The sequence below is a fragment of the Xenopus laevis genome, chromosome 6L (assembly GCF_017654675.1).
Source record: "Xenopus laevis strain J_2021 chromosome 6L, Xenopus_laevis_v10.1, whole genome shotgun sequence".
In the NCBI taxonomy this organism is placed as follows: domain Eukaryota; kingdom Metazoa; phylum Chordata; class Amphibia; order Anura; family Pipidae; genus Xenopus; species Xenopus laevis.
The window spans coordinates 128,770,812-128,790,479 of record NC_054381.1 but is presented as its reverse complement, the minus strand read 5'-3'; the positions used below and the strand labels follow the sequence as shown (position 1 = coordinate 128,790,479).

At 39.8% G+C, this 19,668-nt stretch overlaps 1 protein-coding gene across 2 annotated transcripts in view; it reads left to right on the top strand.

Moving 5' to 3' along the window:
- ncoa2.L (nuclear receptor coactivator 2 L homeolog) overlaps positions 1-19,668 on the top strand; it is a 150,245-nt gene that overhangs the window by 12,687 nt on the left and 117,890 nt on the right. The gene's annotated exons all lie outside the window — the stretch shown is intronic.

The following is a 19,668-nucleotide window of genomic DNA, read 5'->3' as shown; positions in this document are numbered from 1 at the left end:
TAGAGAGACAGAGCACGTGGCGTTTGCTAGGAGGCAGCACACCGCAGTGCAAAATGATAGGCACACCAGCCTTGTCCTGCTTTCTGTACAGAGGAATGGCAAATGCTGTATTTGGGGTAGACTCTGGAATGATAAGTGTGGACCCCTAAGGAATGTTAGTGGCTGTCGGAGAAAAATTGCCATAAGCAGAGTGAATGAGAAGTGATGCTAGGCAGGTAATAGCGGTTTTACGGTCACAGTTTATAATGGTCTAAATACCAGGTGTGTTACGGCAAAAAAAACATTTTTAGTAATACATGCAGTTGAAGGGGGGGTTCCCCTTTAACTGGGATAATCTGAGACAATTTGCCATTGGTTTTAATTTTTCGTTGTTTGTGGCAAATTACCCTAGCAACCATGCATTTGTTTTTAGATGGGTCAGTGATCTCCTTTTGAAATATAGGACACATTGCCATAGAACGCATTACCATGCTCCGTTGTCAGCACCCTAGCTCTGTGCAAGAAGAAGAAGAAGGCAAATAATTCAAAAAGTAGAAAAAATTAATTTGGCATGAGTTGCCCACAATGGACAAGACATTCCTGTACATGTATACCTTTTTGTCTGCTGGTCGCTTTCCAGATTGTCACTGCACAATGATTTCTTCTGACAGATAGGATGTATTACCATGCTCAGCTTTCAGCACCTTATATCCAGGTAGGGTTGCCACCCGGCCGATATTTTACTGGCCTAGCCGGTAAAACACCTGCCAAGGCCGGGGCCAGTATTACAAATTTACCGGCAATGTCTCCACCCAATTTTGCATCACAGAACGCCCCTTTTGTTCCCACCCCCCACCGGCCGGTTAAAACTTTGAGAAAAGGTGGCAACCCTAGATCCAGGCCTGGATTTGTGGAGAGGCCACATTAGGGGCAGCATGGGCCTAGCTGCTTTCTCTAGAGCACTGGGGACACGCAGCTCCCCAGTGCTCCGGCTCCTCCATGCTCCTCGCGCAGGCGGATGAAGTGCATGCGGGTGCTAGGACTGTGCGGCCTACGGGCGCCCGCCAGTGAAATCCGGCCCTGCCTAGATCTGTGCAAGTGTACATGGCCCAATTACCTCTGTCAGATGCCATACACATTTATTTTGGGAGAAAGTTTTTCAATATGAGAATTATGTCTTTTTAAATGGGATCTAGGTAAAGTATTTTTGTACTGTGTTAGCTATTTGAAAAAGTTGTAGGGTAAAACTTTTGATATGGAACCTAGCAAAAGTGGTGTATAAGGGTGGTGGCACACGGGCAGTTTAGTTGCCATCTCTCCAGCAAGAATGAGAATGGCTAGCGGGATGGCATAAGCGTTGCTTTGGTTTTCGCAAGTTGCCTCACATCCTGCCAGCGATTCACATTCTTGCTGGTGGGAAGGCATTTTCGGGGAGATTAGTCGCCCGCAGTAGTGAAGATTTATAGCAGGCGGTGATACTTTTATTGGCAAACTAAGATGATAATCACAGCAAGCTTTTAGAACATTTCAGTTCCTTTTTCAAAGCTGATTAAACAGGATCTCTAGACATATAATAGTGTGCTGGTTTGTTTTTATAAAGCAAGGCAAATTACTAAGATAATAAGTCCTTTTTACTTTGTCAGGACTGTATTCTGGTTCATTTCTGACTCAGGCATTGGAAATCAGCTTGACCCCCTTCCCTGGCCTGACAGACATGAGTCCTCAGAGGAAACCATGGTGGCCTGTCTCATAGTCACAGGGAACATTTCTACACTCCAACCTTAGGGTGGCAGCGCCATTTACCCTAGTGGCGTAACAAGCTTTCACCAGGCCCACCTGCAAAAGAATCTTGGCCGCGCCGTGCACACCAACAGTGTCCCACTGCTCATACGGCTGCACTCAAAATTTCCTATCTGAACATAGCAGGTGAGCAGGTGCACCCCTCTCTGCCTACTCTATTGTTACGTGCCTGGTTGATCCTATCCCTTCTGGGACTTCTGTACAACACTTACTGTGGAAAGCAGGAGGCCCAAAATCCATCACAACTTGGTAAGGAATAGGTTGAACAGGGGGAATGGACCCTATAAACAGGGGTATTTAGTGAATATTTTCCCCAACCCATAGGTTAAAGCTGGCCATAGATGCAAAGATCAGATCATTCGAGGTTCGAGGACTTCCCCATCTCCCGACCTGCCACTGACCATTCAGATCAAATAAAGTAGTAAAAGAACAGATCAGCCGATGTTTTCCCCCTGACAGAAATCGTATGAAAATTATGTCACACAAAACTGGTGACAGTCTCCCACTGAAAATCATACGATCCCGCCCCCAAGCCCCACACCACGGTAAACCACACAGACACCAGCGCTAAAAACCCCCTCACTCACAAGTTATACAAAGCCATTGGTGGTCAGGGCCCCCTTATAATTTAAAAAAATTGTGGCCAGGGTCCCACATAAAAGTTATTAAAAAAAACGTTGGTGATCGAGGTACCCCCCCTATAAGTTAAAAGTTAAGTAAAATGTTAAGAAAAAATCATTGGTGGTCAGTGCCCCCCATGAATAAAAAATTGCGCCAGGGCCCCCATAAAAGTTTTTTAAAAAATATTGGTGACCTGCGGTTAAAAAAAAAATTGGTGTTCAGTGGAACTTACTTTAGGTTCTTCTTCGGCTCCTTTCGTAGCTTTGGGTCTTTTTGCTGCTTCAGGACTTCAGATTCGGGTCTTTTTGTGGGTTCGGGTCTTTTGCGCGGTTTCGATGCCGCATGAACTTTCCAGCACAGCCGGGCCCCCCTTTAGCCCCTGGCCTGGTACAGCTGTACCCCCTGATAGAGGCCCTAGGTATAGGGGCCCCATGAGGCCCTAATTCATAAACAATTTTGGTAAAACAGGTCAACCTCGACATTTTGGGGGCCTGAATTATAATTTGCTGTGGGGCCTAGTAATATCTAGTTATGCCACTAACTAGAACCCAAACCTGACCATAGTATTTTTGTTTTGCATGGTCATCTGTAGACTTCACACCTCCCGTTGCCTGTGGCTATAGTCTCTGAAGCTTCCCTAGTCCTCTATACATGACTCCCCCCACCCTCCAGACCACCAAATAAGTTTGATGAATGCACTTATTGTGCAGAACCTTTGTCCGTGCACGTTGTGTGTATGAGAGCAGCATCCCCATGATGTGCAAGGTAATGGCTATTGCAGGGCTGTATCACAGCAAGCCCCTCGTCTCCTGCCCAACAGATCTGCTGAACTCTCGCTCAACTTACACAAATGATTTAAAAGTTAAAAGTGCAAAACTGCTGTCAGCACTTAGTGTTTGAGTGAAATGCCAGGCGGCAGGGAGGGAGCATTAGCTTGGCCCGTTACACAGCTCTATTGGCCTGCCCTAATACTATTTTCTTTATGTACAAAGTTTCCTTTTCACTTTTCCTGCCTGCTGCTGAAATGTGAAGTAATGCTGCTTCTAGTTTCACTCTCTGGCAGGCCATGGATCTGCTTGCAGTGCCGGCCAGATGTGAGATCAAGCAGAAACCTCCTGCTTAAACGTCTCTCTATTCTGTGGAGCTACAAGGGTTCTTTTCCTTTATTTTGTGTGCAGCTAGAATTGATTACTTTATAGAATGGCCAAATCAAAACTTTTCAATTGGTTTCCATTATTTATAGGGATGCACCGAATCTGCTATTTTGGATTCGGCCGAATCCTTCGTGAAGGATTCGTCCACATACCGAACTGAATCCTAATTTGCATATGCAAATTGGGGGTGGGAAGGGGAATACATTTTTTACTTCCTTGTTTTGAGACATAAAGGGGCAGATTTACTAAGCTCGAGTGAAGGATTCGAATGAAAAAAAAAAATTTCGAATTTCAAAGTATTTTTTTGGGTACTTCGACCATCGAATAGGTCAAATTCAATCGAATCGAATGATTCGAACGATTCGAAGTTAAAACCGTTCGACCATTCGATAGTCAAAGTACTCTCTCTTTAAAAAAATACTTTGACTACATACTTCGCCACTTTAAACCTACTGAGGTTCAATGTTAGCCTATGGGGACCTTCCCCAGCACTTTTCTTTTTTGTGGTCGAATAAAAATCCTTCAATCGATCGCTTAAAATCATTCGAATCATTCGATTCGAAGAATTTTATCGTTCGATGGAACGATTTTTATTCGATCAAAGTATTTGCAGTAAATCCTTCAAATTCGATGTTCGTATTCGAAGGATTTTACTTCAAGGGTTTTTTAACCCTCGAAATTCGAACCCTTAGTAAATCTGCCCCTCAGTATAATGTATGTTTTTTTTTTATATAGTTTTTTTATTCCTTCAAATAGGACTCACTGACCCCATCTAAAAAAACAAATGCTCTGTAAGGCTACATATTTATTGTTTTTGCTACTTTTTATTACTCCTCTTTCTATTCAGATCCTCCCCTATTCATATTCCAGTCTGTTATTCAAATCAGTGCATGGTTGCTAGGTTAATTTGGACCTTAACAACCAGATTGCTTAAATAGCAATCTGGGGAGCTGTTGAATAAAAAGCTAAATAGCTCAAAAATCACAAATAATAAAAAATGAAAACTAATTGCAAAATGTCTCTCAAAATCACTCTCTAAATCATACTAAAAATTAACTCAAAGGTGAACCACCTTTTTAATCACTTGCAGAATTTATTCTTTTTAATTGCTGCTTGACAAGCTGATGGGGGTTCTAGATCATACTACTGCTTGGTGGGTCGTGCCTAGAACAGTCCCTTGATTATGCCACAGACTCTTATTCCGTTCTAAAGATCTGTAAAAAAAAAACAATATTTCTGCAAAACTTTGGTAGCTTCTGTGTACTCCACCAGTTCAACTTGTTTATAGGGAACTATATATATATATAAAAACAAAAATGTAATATATAGTGAATAAAGTACCCCCTCTTGTAAAATATAAGGATATTATAAGTTACCGAGGAGTTTCATGACCATATAAAAACTCAAGGCCGAGTGTTTTTATACAGGTCATGGAACTCCGAGGTAACTTCTAACATCCTCATATTTTGCAACTGGGGGCACATTATTTATTATAATACACAAATTTCAGTGAGTCATGTGACAGAAATGACATCAGAACTCACCGTTTATAACCGATGACATCAGAACTCACCGTTTATAAGTATATAATTTACAATATATTCATGGCTTTTGTGTATTATATGCTAATAATTACCACTTTAGAAATAATCAAGTTATTTTGTTTACATTTATAAGTCTGGCTCACTTCATACTGGCTTGTTAATTGCTCATGATAACACTGACTCCAGTAATAAACCTGTATATAGATAAATATACTGCTGAAGAGGGGATAATAAAGAGTGACTTGATTACAGAATCGATTTTTACTTGATTATATGTGAAAAGTTTCTTGCTTCAATTCATCTTGTATTTATGTGAAGGGGATGCTGGTGTGTTTGCTTCAGAAACAAAAAAAAGTTTATATAAACAAGCTGCTGTGTAGCCATTGGGGCAGCCATTTAAAGCTGAAAAAAGAAGAAAAGGCACAGGATACCCAGCAGATAACAGATAAGTTCTATAGTATACAATATGATTCTTGAGAACTGCAGTCTACTGTGTATCCTGTGCTTGAATGGCTGTCCCCATGGCTTGTTTATATAAACTATAGTTTTATTCCTATAGTAAACACACCAGTTTTACGAGTTGATGACAACAGTACATTATATTGTCATTCCTTTAAAACACTTTCATTTTTTGGTGTTATTGTTCCTAAAACAGAGCTTTAGACCCCACAGTCCGCAATTCATGTTCTGGCCCCCCAGTGGCTTACAATCTGTGTTCCAGATTCCATGCTTTAGGGACCAGTATCTCTAGAGTGAGATAAGTCAGGGAGCAGGGACTCCGTGATTGAGGCCAGCTAGAGATAGGATACTACCTGTAATAAGACTCTCTAGGAGAGTAAGATAGGTAGGTTAAAGGGCACCTGTTGGGTAAAAATGTTATCCCCAGAAAAAGCTGCGGGCTAATCGAGTCCGCATTCCGTGTTTTTTTTTTAAAATGCCCCCCACCAGTGCTAGGCTACCCCAGCCATGTCCGGTCACTCGCATGTGCATAACGCCCATGTGATGTCACCCTTTTGTGCTTAAATAGCCCAAAAACCCGTTACAGGACCTATTGGAGAGTGATTTATCCTGCTGTGTGGCTATTGAGATATATGCTCTGAGCCTGGGGATATATGGGAAATCCTAGCCAGGAAGCTGCCGGGCTGCACACAGATAAGCACATGAGCCCAAATAGCCACTAAAATGCTTTCAGCGACAGATCAGATGTTTCCAAATCAAACACAACGTCCCTAACCTAGATTATTCTAATGTTCTTGAAATGAAGCCAATGAATCTGAGATGAAATATTGCTGAGACCAGTGTAGGTGCAGTTACCAGAATTTGTATAAAAGTTCAATGTGATGTTATATATATATTGGAGGGAAATTTTGAAAAAGTGAAGGCAGTTCTAGGTCTCCCCCCTAACTTTTCAATCCACCATCGGTGCATGGCTTTAGCCATTTGTGCCGGCTCTTATGAGAAAATCGTCCCCGGCTCTTGTTAGCCTAAGAATGATTGGCATGTACCATTGCACTGTGTGAGAAGAGAGGCTCATTCACACGCCCTCCCATTCACTCTCAGCGCCTTTTCAACTGGCAAGGCCGGGGATTTGAATTTTAAGCAAGTAGTGTATTTTTCAGCATAGATTCTTTTCGGCCGTTAAACCCATTCTTTACCTATAGAAGCCGTTATATTGGAAATTTCACTAGTAGTACAAATTTGTTTTAATCATTCTGAAGCCTTAGGCCTGTGTGGGTTTTTTTTTCTGCCACTTCACAGACAATGTGCTGCTATACAAGGAATAATGTTGCTTTATTGTAAATCATCAGGATACTACAATGATTGAGTGGTTCTTTTATACAGGTCGAGGAACTGCAAGGTGACTGCTAATATCCTTTTGTTTTGTAGTTGGGGTACCTAGTTCCTTATAATAAACAAGTGACTAATAATATCCTTATGTTTTACAGTAGGGGGGTCCATCCGGTTCTTGAACAGTGACATAACCATAAGGGCAAAAGCATAACAAACTGGCCATCATTCAACAGTATATGTAGAGGGTCTCTCTCACTTTCTATAGCTGCACAGTCATGGGATCCGTTATCCGGAAACCCATTATCCAGAAAGCTCTGAATTATGGGAAGGCATTCTCCCATAGACTCCATTTTAGCCAAATAATCTCAGTTTTTAAAAATTATTTCCTCTGTAATAATAAAACAGTACCATGTACTTAATCCAAACTAAGATATAATGAATCTTTAATGGAAGCAAAACCAACCTATTGGGTTTATTTAACTTTTAGCACGTTCTACAAATTCCAATTCTAAGCAACTTTTCAATTGGTCTTCGTGATTTATTTCTTTATAGTTTTTGAATTATTTGCCTTCTTATGGCTCTTTCCAGCTTTCTAATGGGGGTCACTGACCCCATCTATAAGACAAATGCTCTGTAAGGCTACACAGTAGCATTTTATTGCTACTTTTTATTACTCATCTTTCTATTCAGACCCTCTCCAATTCATTTCTCTGTCTCTTATTGAAATTAAAGCCTGGTAGCTAGGGTAATTTGGACTATAGCAACCAGAATGCTGAAATTGCAAACTGGAGAGCTGCTGAAAAAAAAGCTAAATAACTCATAAACCATAAAAAATGAAAACCAATTGGAAATTGTCTCTGAATTTCACTCTGCATCATACTAAAAGTTAACTCAAAGGTGAACAACCCCTTTAATGTTTACATGATTTTCTAGTAGAATTAAGGTAAAAAAGATCCAAATTATGGAAAGATCCATTAGCCAGAAAACCCCAGGCCCCAAGCATTCTGGATAACAGATCCCATACCTGTGTTATTTAATTGCAGCCAAAAGGCAAAGTGAATGTTGTGTCGCCCTTCCGTGTATATACTGTGGCTGTTACTCGATGAAAGCTTAGAACTGTGCCCATTGCTTGTGGCTTAACAAAACCTTCTGATGTTAGCGAGCGTAGAAGGTGAACAAATCAATACATTTATTGACTCAATTGTATTGACGTGCGTGAGCCACAGAGGTTTATTGGAGACTCTGTCTGGGGTCAGTAGAGGGGCACTACTGCTTTTTTTTTCTACGGGCAACTTAGATTGGACTCTGGTATGCCCCTGTGTGCTGCATTTCTGCTTCCGGCACTGTCTGAAACTCAATTCAATTGTCTTTGTCTGCCATTGCTACAGTAGCGCCTTATTGCTGATGAGATCATGAAGGTGAGAAATAGAATTAAAGCTCTAAAGTGTGCCTGCCTAAAGTTAATGCTGGCCTTTAAGGAAGTTGCATGAAAACAAAGTTGTCATCTGATGGAACATGACACGTCTGTTTTAATTTCATTAGATATTCAATACCAGTTAAAGGAGAACTAAACGCCTCCAGTTTGGCCCCCCCAGTGTCATCTTCCTCCTCTTCAGCAATTCCCATTTCTTTCGGCGCATGCGCAGTTGTCGCAAACCAGAAGATTGATCCAACTGCGCATGCGCCATTACGCCACTCACTTCTCGAAGATTGCCGAAGAGAAGAAGATGGCACCCGTGAGCTCCGCTGCGCTCACTCTGTATGTGCGGCCCCTATTTCAAGCGGGGACAGAATTCTGGGGTAAGACTGTGCAGGGGGAGGCAGAGAGGGGGGCAGTGGGGACTTAACATTGCCGGGGGTTTAGTTCTCATTTAAAGGGAAATAATAAGATTTTGATTAATGTTAAAAAAATACTCTTTCTATTCAGGCCCTCTCCTATTCATATTTCAGGCTCTTATTAAATCAGGGCATAGTTGCTATGGTAATTTACATACAAACAACCAGATTGCTAAATAACTCAAAAACCACAGGAAAACTCCCGGTGGGCCCAGGTGTCAGTGGGCCCTCTTGCTTCTAACCATTTGGGCATTCCCTATTTCTTTATGGGAAAAAGGCTTAATAATGGAAGAATGGTATAGTAAGTACATATAAAATACTCGGAGAATAAAGAGGTTGAGTGATGCGAGGAGGAATGATAGTTTGGAAAGTGGGCCCAAAGTATAGGGTTTGCCAGTGGGCCCACAGTCTAAGGTTTTCTGGTGGGCCACTGGCATCCCAGTCCGACACTGCTGCAAATAGTCTCAGAATATCACTCTCTACATCATACCAAACGTTCATTTTAAGGTGAACAACTCCTTCTTTAAAGGGGACCTGTCATCCAGACATAAAAAGCTGTATAATAAAAGCCCTTTCCAAATTAAACATGAAAATCCAAATCCAATCACATGTTGATGTTCGTGGATATATATATATTTATACCCCCATGGATCCAACAGCAGGCTTCTATGATGCCAAATTGACTACTGCTTCTGCCTGCCAATGAATAAAGAACTGAATGCAACATATTGCACTTTGTTATTGTCATTGTGTATCATGCAACAGATGTGATCTGATCCTGCCGTGGGTATGCCCCTGTGTGGCCAACTAAATGCCTGGCAGTCAGAACAGCTGTTTTGTGGTATCCAACTGGTAATTGAGTGTAAGTGATGGTAGTTTGTAGACAAAGCTAAATGCACTTGTACTTCTCACTAATCTTCTTGGCAGTAACATGCAACATGCAGTTAAAAGCCTTTTATACACTTCAGACACTATTAAAACCCAAAGAACAACAGGGCTTATGTACAGTGAGCAGTGTCAATTCATCAGTCCTTCACCTTGAATCCTTCTCGAGGCTCACGCTTCACATGACTTATACTGTGTGATCCAACAGCACGCTCCCCTTGCAGACTAAGCTCTTCTGCCATCCAGCATGTAGTAGCAGCACTAAACGTGCACTCAGCTGATTCTCTTGTTATGTTGTAAAAATGCATTTTTCTTTTTAAAGGGGATCTCCACTTAAAAAAAACATTGTTTTTTTGCCTAGTGAAACGAACAGTAATGCAAAGCACATTACAATACACATTCATTAAAACAAAAAAAAAGTAAATTTGTAAATTGTAAATGTAATTGCTATTTGTATTAATCTGGATTTTTATATTCTCTGTACTCTTGGCTCTAACTCCTGAAAGTGCCCCTTTTGAAAGGGATAAACATTGCTTTCAATAGCAATTACACTTAAACACCACTGAGCAAGTGTAACAACTTTCCAAACTTTCTATATTGGAAGGTTCTATGTGTCACCGTTTTTCTAATATTGAAGTGTAAAGTGTAATTTTTCACCTTCTGAAGCAGATCTGGGATGGGGGGGTCGCCGACCCTGTAAACTGTTCTAAATGGATACATTAGTTGATACATTTCTTATCTTTGTCCCTGCTGAGCAGAATCTCTGGGTTTCATTACAGGCAGCTGTTAGACTTGATACAATTGTTGCTAATACTCCAGAGATGCTGCTGAGAAATGGATCAACTCAATGTTGCAAAATTGTAACAGTTTAGTCTGCACCTGAATTACTGAGCTGCCAGACTCAAACACCAGAGACAGGGACATTCACCTTTAAACTTAAATTTTGGAAAAACATTAAAAAATAAATAATGGAAAGTAATTGAAAAAAGTCTTTACTTCTGGGGAACAATCTAAAAACAACTGAATTGGAAAAAGTGTTTGGATTTAAGTAAATGTATGCTTTTATATATAGGTTTTATTATGACATCAGGGTGCATGGTAAGTAATGTCTATGCAGCTGCAGGCTTAAAGGGGTTGTTCATTTTCTAAACATTTTTCAGTTCAATTGTTTTCAGATCGTTCACCAGAAATACACTTTTTTTCCAATTACTTTCCATTTTTCATTTCTTACCGTTTTTCCAAGGTTTGAGTGTGGCAGCTCCGTAATTCAAGTTAAGACTCGAAACAGTTTTGCAACATTGAGTTGATCCATTTCTCAGCAGCATCGCTGGAGTATTAGCAACTATTGTATCAAGTCTAACAGCTGCCTGTAATGAAACTCAGGGATTCTGCTCAGCAGGGACATATATGAAATGTAGCAATTGAGAACAGTTTACAGTGTCGGCGACCCCCCCCCCCCCGAGCTGCTTTAGAAGGTGAAACATATGTCCCAATTCAATATTAGAAAAACTGCCACACATAGAAAATAGAAAGTAATTGGAAAAAGTTTTTATTTCTGGTGAACTGTCTGAAAACAACTAGCTGTTTGAAGGTGAACAATCCCTTTAAAGGAGAAGTAAACCCCTTATTAAAAAAAATCCTACTCTACCTAGACCCCCAGCCTAGCTGCTACCCCGGGCAAATGCCCCTAACTTTTTACTTACCTCTTGGTGCAGATTCAGGGCATCTGAGTTCACAGCAGCCATCTACTTTGGTCTTTATCTGTTCTTCTTCTGGCGCTTCGGCAATTTTCATTACTTTCGGCGCATGCGCAGTTGACAAAAACTCGAAGACTGCTCCAATTGCACATGCGTCGATACGGAACTTACTTGCCAATGAAGACCGAAGAGAAGAAGATGGCTGCTGTGAACTCTGATGCCGTGAATCTGCACCGAGGGGTAAGTAAAAAGTCAGGGGCATTTGCTCTGTGGGCAGGGGAGAGGTGAAGGAATGCACGCAGGGATTTAGGAGGGCTCTTCGTTAGTTTTTAGATTTATTGCTGACCAGTGTGCTGCTGCAGTCCGTCACTCGCCTGCTCTTACAGAAATAAATGACGCCAAAGAAGTTACACTGCGGGCAGCCAAAATGAACTTGCAGTTTAGAAGGCTGGCAAGGAGGAGATGTCGAGCAACGCACATCGGATCTTGCAGTCGCCTTTTGGGAAAGACAGAGTACATCCGGAAGCTGTTTTTTATAATGGTATTTTTTTTTATTAAGCATTAATCATAGTACCATTTCTGAGAGATGGATCTGCAGGTGGAAACGGGTAGAGTGGATTTTGAACATGAAAAAAATTTGTGTTACTTGTCCTTTAAGATTTGAAGATCTAAATTACTGAAAGATCTGTTATCCGGAAATCTCCAGGTCCCAAGCATTCTGGACAACCGGTCCTATACCTGTAGTAATGTATCACAATTATGTTACTTCATATTTATACAGGAGCGATAGTGTATGCAGATCTGTGCCAAACACCAAGTAATATGCGGAAATCAAAGTGTAATGTATACATGCAAAAATCTCATAATCACACAATGGGAGAGGAAATCCCAGACATGACGATAGGGACATTTTCTGCACAGAACACTGCGTGGATTCATTTGCTTGGGCTCTCGTAGAACTCAGCTTGGTTCTTTCATTTTGTGTTCTATATCTGGAAACAGTCAAACCCCAGTTTTATGTACCCCCATTTTACATTTCCCGGATTTTAAATTCCCTTCATGCTCTAATGCTTTTTAACGGCATACTTAACGACATACTTCCCTTGATTTTAAGTATTTTACATCATCTTTTGCCTACTTTCCTTGAAAAAAAACATGTTTTCCCATGTGATTGTGATTTTTTTTAAATAGTTTACAGTTTTTAGAGAAGAACACGATTTTATGTATCATCATTTTACATTTTTCCTGATTTTACCTTTTTTCCCCCTGTCTTCTGAAAAACATAAACTCAGGGTTTGACTGAAATAGGGATGCACTGAATGCAGGATTTGGTTCGGGATTCAGCCAGGATTCGGCATTTTTCAGCAGGATTCGGGTTCAGCCGAATCCTTCTGCCAGGCCGAACTGGATCTGATTCCTAATTTGCATATGCAAATTAGGGGCGGGGAGAGAAATTGCGTGACTTTTTGTCACAAAAAAAGTAAGTGAAAAGTTTTTCCCCTTCCCACCCCTAATTTGTATATGCAAATTAGGATTCGGTTCAGTATTCGGCCGGCTCTTTCGCAAAAGATTTGGGGGTTTGGCCAAATCCAAAATATCCAGAAATGAATAAAGAGTGGCGTAATTGCACTGTGGCAATCTCTAACTTCACTCTTTGATAAATATACCGCCAAGTTTGCATGGATTTTACTCTGGGTACCCTGGTTTCTCTCCCACGATACAAATACCTACAGGATGGATAATTGGTTCCTGCTGAAACTGACCATAGTATGTGTGAATGTGATTGGGACAGTAGATTGTAAGCTCCACTGGTGCAGGAGTTTATGTGAGTGATCTATAATCTTTGTAAAGCATTGCAGAATATGTTTCTGCTATATAGTCCCTAGTGGACTGGCAGCCTACAAGAGGCTCTATTTGACGGTACTCCTGGTTTTAATACGATTAAAAAGTGTCTCCAAGCCTGACATTCAAAAATAAGCACCTGCTTTGAGGCCACTGGGAGCAACGTCCAAGGGGTTGGTGAGCAACATGTTGCTCAGGAGCCACTTGTTGGGGATCGTTGTTCTACAAAGTACCGCAGACGACGTTGGTGCTGTATAAATAAAGGACAATAATAATAATTAGTGTAGCCGCATTTTCAGTAAATACATTAAAGGGAAGAGGCAAACAATGCAAGTAACAGAAACAAACAAAGACAAGAGGTCCGAGAGCCCTGCCTTCCCCATGAATTACTCCTCGGAGTGCCATGACACTTGGTGCTAAGTAGGAAGTGCATTGTTTTATGGGTTATCCTAATAGGATGTCAGACGAGGGTTACAAGTTCAGAGTGGATTGTTAAATGGTAACACATGAACGCAGGGAGAGTTGCAGTGGAAATACACACTGCCTGGCAAAGTAATTAGAGACAACTGCTATACATTAGATAGTGACATACGACATGGCTGCTTTGTCCCTGTGGGTGGATTCTGTCCACTGTTTAAATTCTCATGTAACCGCGCACTCATTCTGACATTACACTTTCTGGCATCTAACCGTTTTTTTTTACCATGGCTGTAGCTAATGCTGCACATACCATAGAAAAAGATAGATACCGTAGCAGTAAATATGTTAAAGGCTATAACAAGCAGGTTAGAAATAAAAAGTTAGAAAAAAAACAAAAAAAAAAAAACCACTGCTGGTGGTTAGTGATAAGCTAATCTGTCCCGTTTCGATTTGCCAAAAAATTCACAAAACAGTGAAATTTCACAAAAAGCATTAATGTCAATGGGCGACAATTTTTCTTATTCCAAATGCATTAATGTTAATGGATGTTTTTTTATGGCAAATTTTGTCCTAATGCATTAGTCAATGGGTGTTTTTCTTATGGCAACTTTTTTGTCCTAATGCATTAAAGTCAATGAGCGTTTTTTTTCTTATGACGGCTTTTTTCTCCAAATGCTTTGTCAATGGGCGTTTTTTTCTTATGGTGACTTTTTTTGTCCTAATCAATGAGCGGTTATTTCTTATGGTGACTTTCTTCTCTAAATGCATTAATGTCAATGGGTGTTTTTTCTTCTGGCGACTTTTTGTTGTCCTAATGCATTAGTCAATGGACATTTTTTTATGGCGACTTTTTGTTGTCCTAATGCATTAAAGTCAATGGGCGTTTTTTCTTATGGTGGCTCTCTTCTCCAAATGCATTGACGTCAATGGGTGTTTTTTTCTTATGGTGACTCTTCTCCAAATGCATTAACTTCAATGGGCTTTTTTTTCTCATGATGACTTTTTTCTCCAAATGCTTTAACGTCAATGGGTGTTTTTTTTTGTTATGGTGACTTTTTCTTGTCCTAATGCATTAAAATTAATGGGTGTTTTATCTTATGGTGACTTTTTTTCTCAAAATGCATTCAAGTCAATGGGCGTTTTTCTTATGGCGACTTTTTTCTCTAAATGCATTAACGTTAATGGGCATTTTTTCCTTTTGGGGACTTTTTTTGTCCTAATGCATTAACATCAAGGCTGTTTTTCTTATGGTGACCTTTTTTTCTTTAAATGCATTAAAGTCAATGGTTGTTTTTTCTCTGCAAATTTTCCTCCGCAAATTAGCCTCGGTTTCGCGAAAAAAATTCGCACATGGTGAAATTCAGAATTTCACCGCGAATCCATGGCTGGCAAATAAATTCGCTCATCTCTACTGGTGGTTTTCTGTCTGTAGAGAAATTGTGTGAGAGCAGACTAAATGTATGCAACTTGCAATTCTGATTTAGATATACAGCAGTTACAGACCTTGGCTCAGTGCTGACTGTAGCATAGGCCCATATGTGGAAAAGTATAAAATCTAGAGATAGAGTCAATGACATAACTAGATATTACTGGGCCCTACAGAAAATAGTTTTTTTAGGAACCCAAAATGTCTAGAGATTGACTTGTTTACATGAAATTGTATATGAATACAATATATATGAGGCCCTGTACCTCCTGGCCCCCCTGCTGTGTTAGAGATGGACACCTTAAAAAGGGCACCATACAGATAAATTACTCCCCAGTCTGAATACAAACAGCAGAGTGAGCCCAGCATTGAGAACATTAGGGTTGTGCAGGGAAAGGGTTTGTCAGCAGGTAAGTGGAGTTATAATGACCAATATTACTACCTACCTAAGTTACAAGTGAAATGATCAGGTAGACAAAGGAGAGAGAGGCTTGTACCATTGACCTCACTACACAGAGAGTAAATCACATTATTGATGCTTTAGGGGTTAATATAAATGAAAGATAAAATCTGCAACAGAAGCAAAGCAAAGTGATTGCATGAGACTAATTGCTGCGGCACCGGGCCAAATGTGGCGGGTTCTGAGATCTTAAAATTATTAGAAGGGGGTTTGGAAATCTTTCGTCACAGCGCAGCAAACATCCTCTTTAGTGAAATAATCCGAGGGTCTGGAAATTAACCAATCTGATTTTATAATCCCAAATGGCAAAGGATCCAACTCCTACAAACTGCATGGTGATTTCTAAAGGAACACTTTAAACACCCCATACAGTAAACAAGTTCTGAAATGGCTCCAAGCCGACTGTACAGCGGATCTTTTAATTGGGTTTCAAGGCTAATTAGTGAAAGAGGTTTTATCTCTTGCTCTCGGCTTAGAGCTCGCTTAGCTAGTAAGAGCTGAAGACATTAATTAATCATTTATCGGAGCAAGGCAAATAATTCAACTTTTTAGAGTGGCAGAGAAACTGGTTCCAAGGTCAATATATTACGGGAATAGTGCGGATTGCTCAAATGGATCGTTGAGCCGAATGGTGCTGTTAACCCTTTCACTGCCATGGCCAGCTTTCTTCAGATTTAACAATGCTGATGCAGTCTGATTTCTATCAGTTTAACTTCTATTGGTGTTTAGGGATTGTTTCTTAGAGGGGTCAGCCAAATTGGAGTTAAACCCTCAAAGTAATGCTGCTCTGAATCCTCTGTCAAAAGAAACTCCACATTTCTTTCCTTCTATTGTGTACACATGGGCTTCTGTATCAGACTTCCTGTTTTCAGGTAAAACCTCCAGGGCTTGGGCTTGAGCATGCTCAGTTTGCTCCTCACTCCCCTTCCCGGCTGTAATCTGAGCTATGAGCGAGCAGGGAGAGACTCAGGCAGGGAGTGATGTCACAGCAAGCTAATATGGCAGCTGCTATCCTAACAAACAGACAGTGTCTAGAGCTGTTCGCTCAGGTATGGCAAAGCATTCTAAAGAATAAAACTGGTGTTCTAGCTTGCACTGTTGTGGCTAATCTATTGGAAATAAACTGCCGTGGTATCTTTTCTTAAGAACACTGCCCAATCACATAATCTACTGCATTATTCTGACTGGTGATAAAAGATTTTCAGCCATTCTCCTTAATGCCATCCTATCCAGTGCAGCAGTGGCCCCTTTTACTTTCTCATTTAAATGTCCAGTTAAAATGTACTTTTAGGGGCAGAGTTATTAAGCTTCGAGTTGTGTTTTCCACGAAAACTTTGAGTTTTCGAGGTTATTTTGGAGTAAAAAAAAAAAAGTATTTTTTGAGATTTATTATACCCCAACCCTGGAAATAGCTTGAATATGAAAACACACCATCTAAAACCTGTCGAGGTCATGTAGAAGTCAATGGCAGAGGTCCCTTGAACCATTGGAAGATAGCCATCATGATGTTCAAGTTTTTTGCGGAGGGTTTCGCTCAAAAACAATTTGAGAGATTCCAGTTTTTTTTTCCTGCGAAAACTCGATCAGTTTGACTTTTCAGGTTGTTAATCCAGAACTCGCTCATTATAGTTTTTTCTTAAATTGGAAACCATTAGTTTTGTTCATTCAAGTTCTAAAATGCTAACTTTGATTAATAACCCCATTAGTATGATGTAACAGCAGAATTCTAAAATCTTTTGCAGCTGTTTGGGGGGGCTTTGAAATATTTACATTTTTTTATTCTGCTGCTCTCAAGATTGGAAGTTATAACTTCTATCTGGTTGCTGTGGCTTTATTGCCCTAGCAACCAGGCAGCTTAATATTGGATAAAAGAGGGCCTGAAAAGAATTACAGCTACAGGATGTAAATAGACAAAATGATTTTATCAAAGGGGAACTATCACGAAAATGAAAATGTAATATACTGAAATAAGATACTTTCTAAATAGAATCAATTAAATTCTGATTCTGTACTGTTTCTGAAATAATCAAATTTATTTTCACTATTCCTCTCTCAGCATCTGTTTTCTCTTAATTCTCTCTTCATACAGTAGTTGGGTGTCAGATAATCATTGACAGATCCAATATATCTTCTAGGGCCCATATATCCTTTTGCCTAGGAGATGTATTAGAGCTCAATATATTAAAATCACCAGACATCATGTCTCTCTACATGCAGGATTTGTGCAAAAGGCAGTTTTTTTGTTAGACTTTGTTTGTACTGGAATCAGTTATTTGAGTGAGCTCTAATACATCTGCTAGGAAAGGGAGCCCCCTATAAGATATATTGATCTAATTGTCAATTGTTGATTCTATTTACAAACTTTCTCATTTCAGTATGATGAAGCTTGTATTAAATTTTCATTTTAGCGATAGTTCCCCTTTAATTAAAAAAAAAACAAATTGTAACTTCCCCTTTAAATGCTGTACTTGCCATTTTACTGTGTGTAAACTTCCAGTAGCAGATCATCAGCTGGAGCACTTTTTTTTGTGTCGTTGCTCCAGCGGTCTTGGGCAGGGGGGAGGTTGGATAACCTGGTATTCCATTTGTTGTTAGGTTATTGTCATTATATAGTGAATAAAGTAGCCCCTCTTGTAAAATATAAGGATATTATACGTTACCGAGGAGTATATAAAAATACGAGGCCGAAGGCCGGGTGTTTTTATACAGGTCATGGAACTCCGAGGTAACTTCTAATATCCTCATATTTTGCAACTGGGGGTACTTTATTTATCATAATACACATGTTTCAGTGAGTTATGTGACAGAAATGACATCAGAACTCACCGTTTATAACTGATGAGATCAGAACTCACCGTTTATAAGGATATAATTTACAGGATATTCATGGCTTTTGTATATTATAACGGTTATTATGGCTCAACAATCACAGACTTACTGGTGTGAAGCAATAGAAACTGTTCCTGATTGCCACTACTCAGTACTCGGCATTGACAATCAATATTTAGTGTGTGCCATAGCGGTAATGCAGGTGGAATTGTATGTATAACTGGGACTCATGCCAGGGTAAGTGTGGAACATTTATAAGCTGTTGCTCTGCTATACAGATTGCCAGTCATAGACAGTAATTGGGCTGCTGGTTCTTGCCAGGACGGAAGTAGAAGCAGTGTCTGTCTGATAATATGCTTCTCCATGCTCGCAGGAACCTAGAAATTATATTACTCTCTCAAGAGCTTTACCAATACTCACTGTTTCAACCACAGATAAACAGCATATGTTTAATAATCATTTGATCAACAGTATTAATTAACCACGTTCTACTTGATTCAATACAGATAGGATGATATTTGTGCGTGAAGTTTAAACTGATATTTGTGATGTAGACAAAGATAATTTGAAACTGATCTTAATTTCCAGTTTGGGAGTATTGTAACATTGAACCTGTGAGTATTCTATTTGTAAAATACCCAGAACCTTGAGTAAAGAACTCTGTACTTGCATGATATTCTTTATGTGAAGGTCTCCATACCTCTCTATGTCTGTGTACTCTTTGTAAGCTACTTTGAACTACTTTATACTCTCTTTGTAAAGTACTCTGTACCTTTACCTCTCTGCAAAAAGGTACAGTGGGCTTTATAATAAGTGTGCAGAGAGGAAAATAATAGATTACTTTGTGAGTGCAGAGAGAAGTAGAGAGTGCTTTATAGAGTGTGCAAAGAGGTACTGCGTGCATTATAATGAGTGACTCAATATTTCTGCACTTACATTACAAAGTACTCTTTACCTCTCTACACTCTTATTATAAAGTACTTTTTACCTCTGTCTATTCTCATTATTAAGTACTCTGTGTACTGCCATTATAAAGTACTCTTTACCTCTCTGCACTCTCATTATAAAGTACTCTTTACCTCTGTGTTCTCTCATTATAAAGCACTCTGTGTACTGTCATAAAGTACTCTGTACCTCTGTTTACTCTCATTCTCTCATTATAAAGTACACTTTACGTATCTGCACTCTCATTATAAAGTACTCTGTACCTCTGTGTACTCATACTCATATTATAAAGTATGCTTTATGTTTCTGCACTCTCATTAAAAAAGTGTTCTGTACCTCTGTGTACTCTCATTGTCTCATTATAAAGTACACTTTACGTATCTGCACTCTCATGATAAAGTACTCTGTACCTCTGTGTACTCATACTCTCATTATCAAT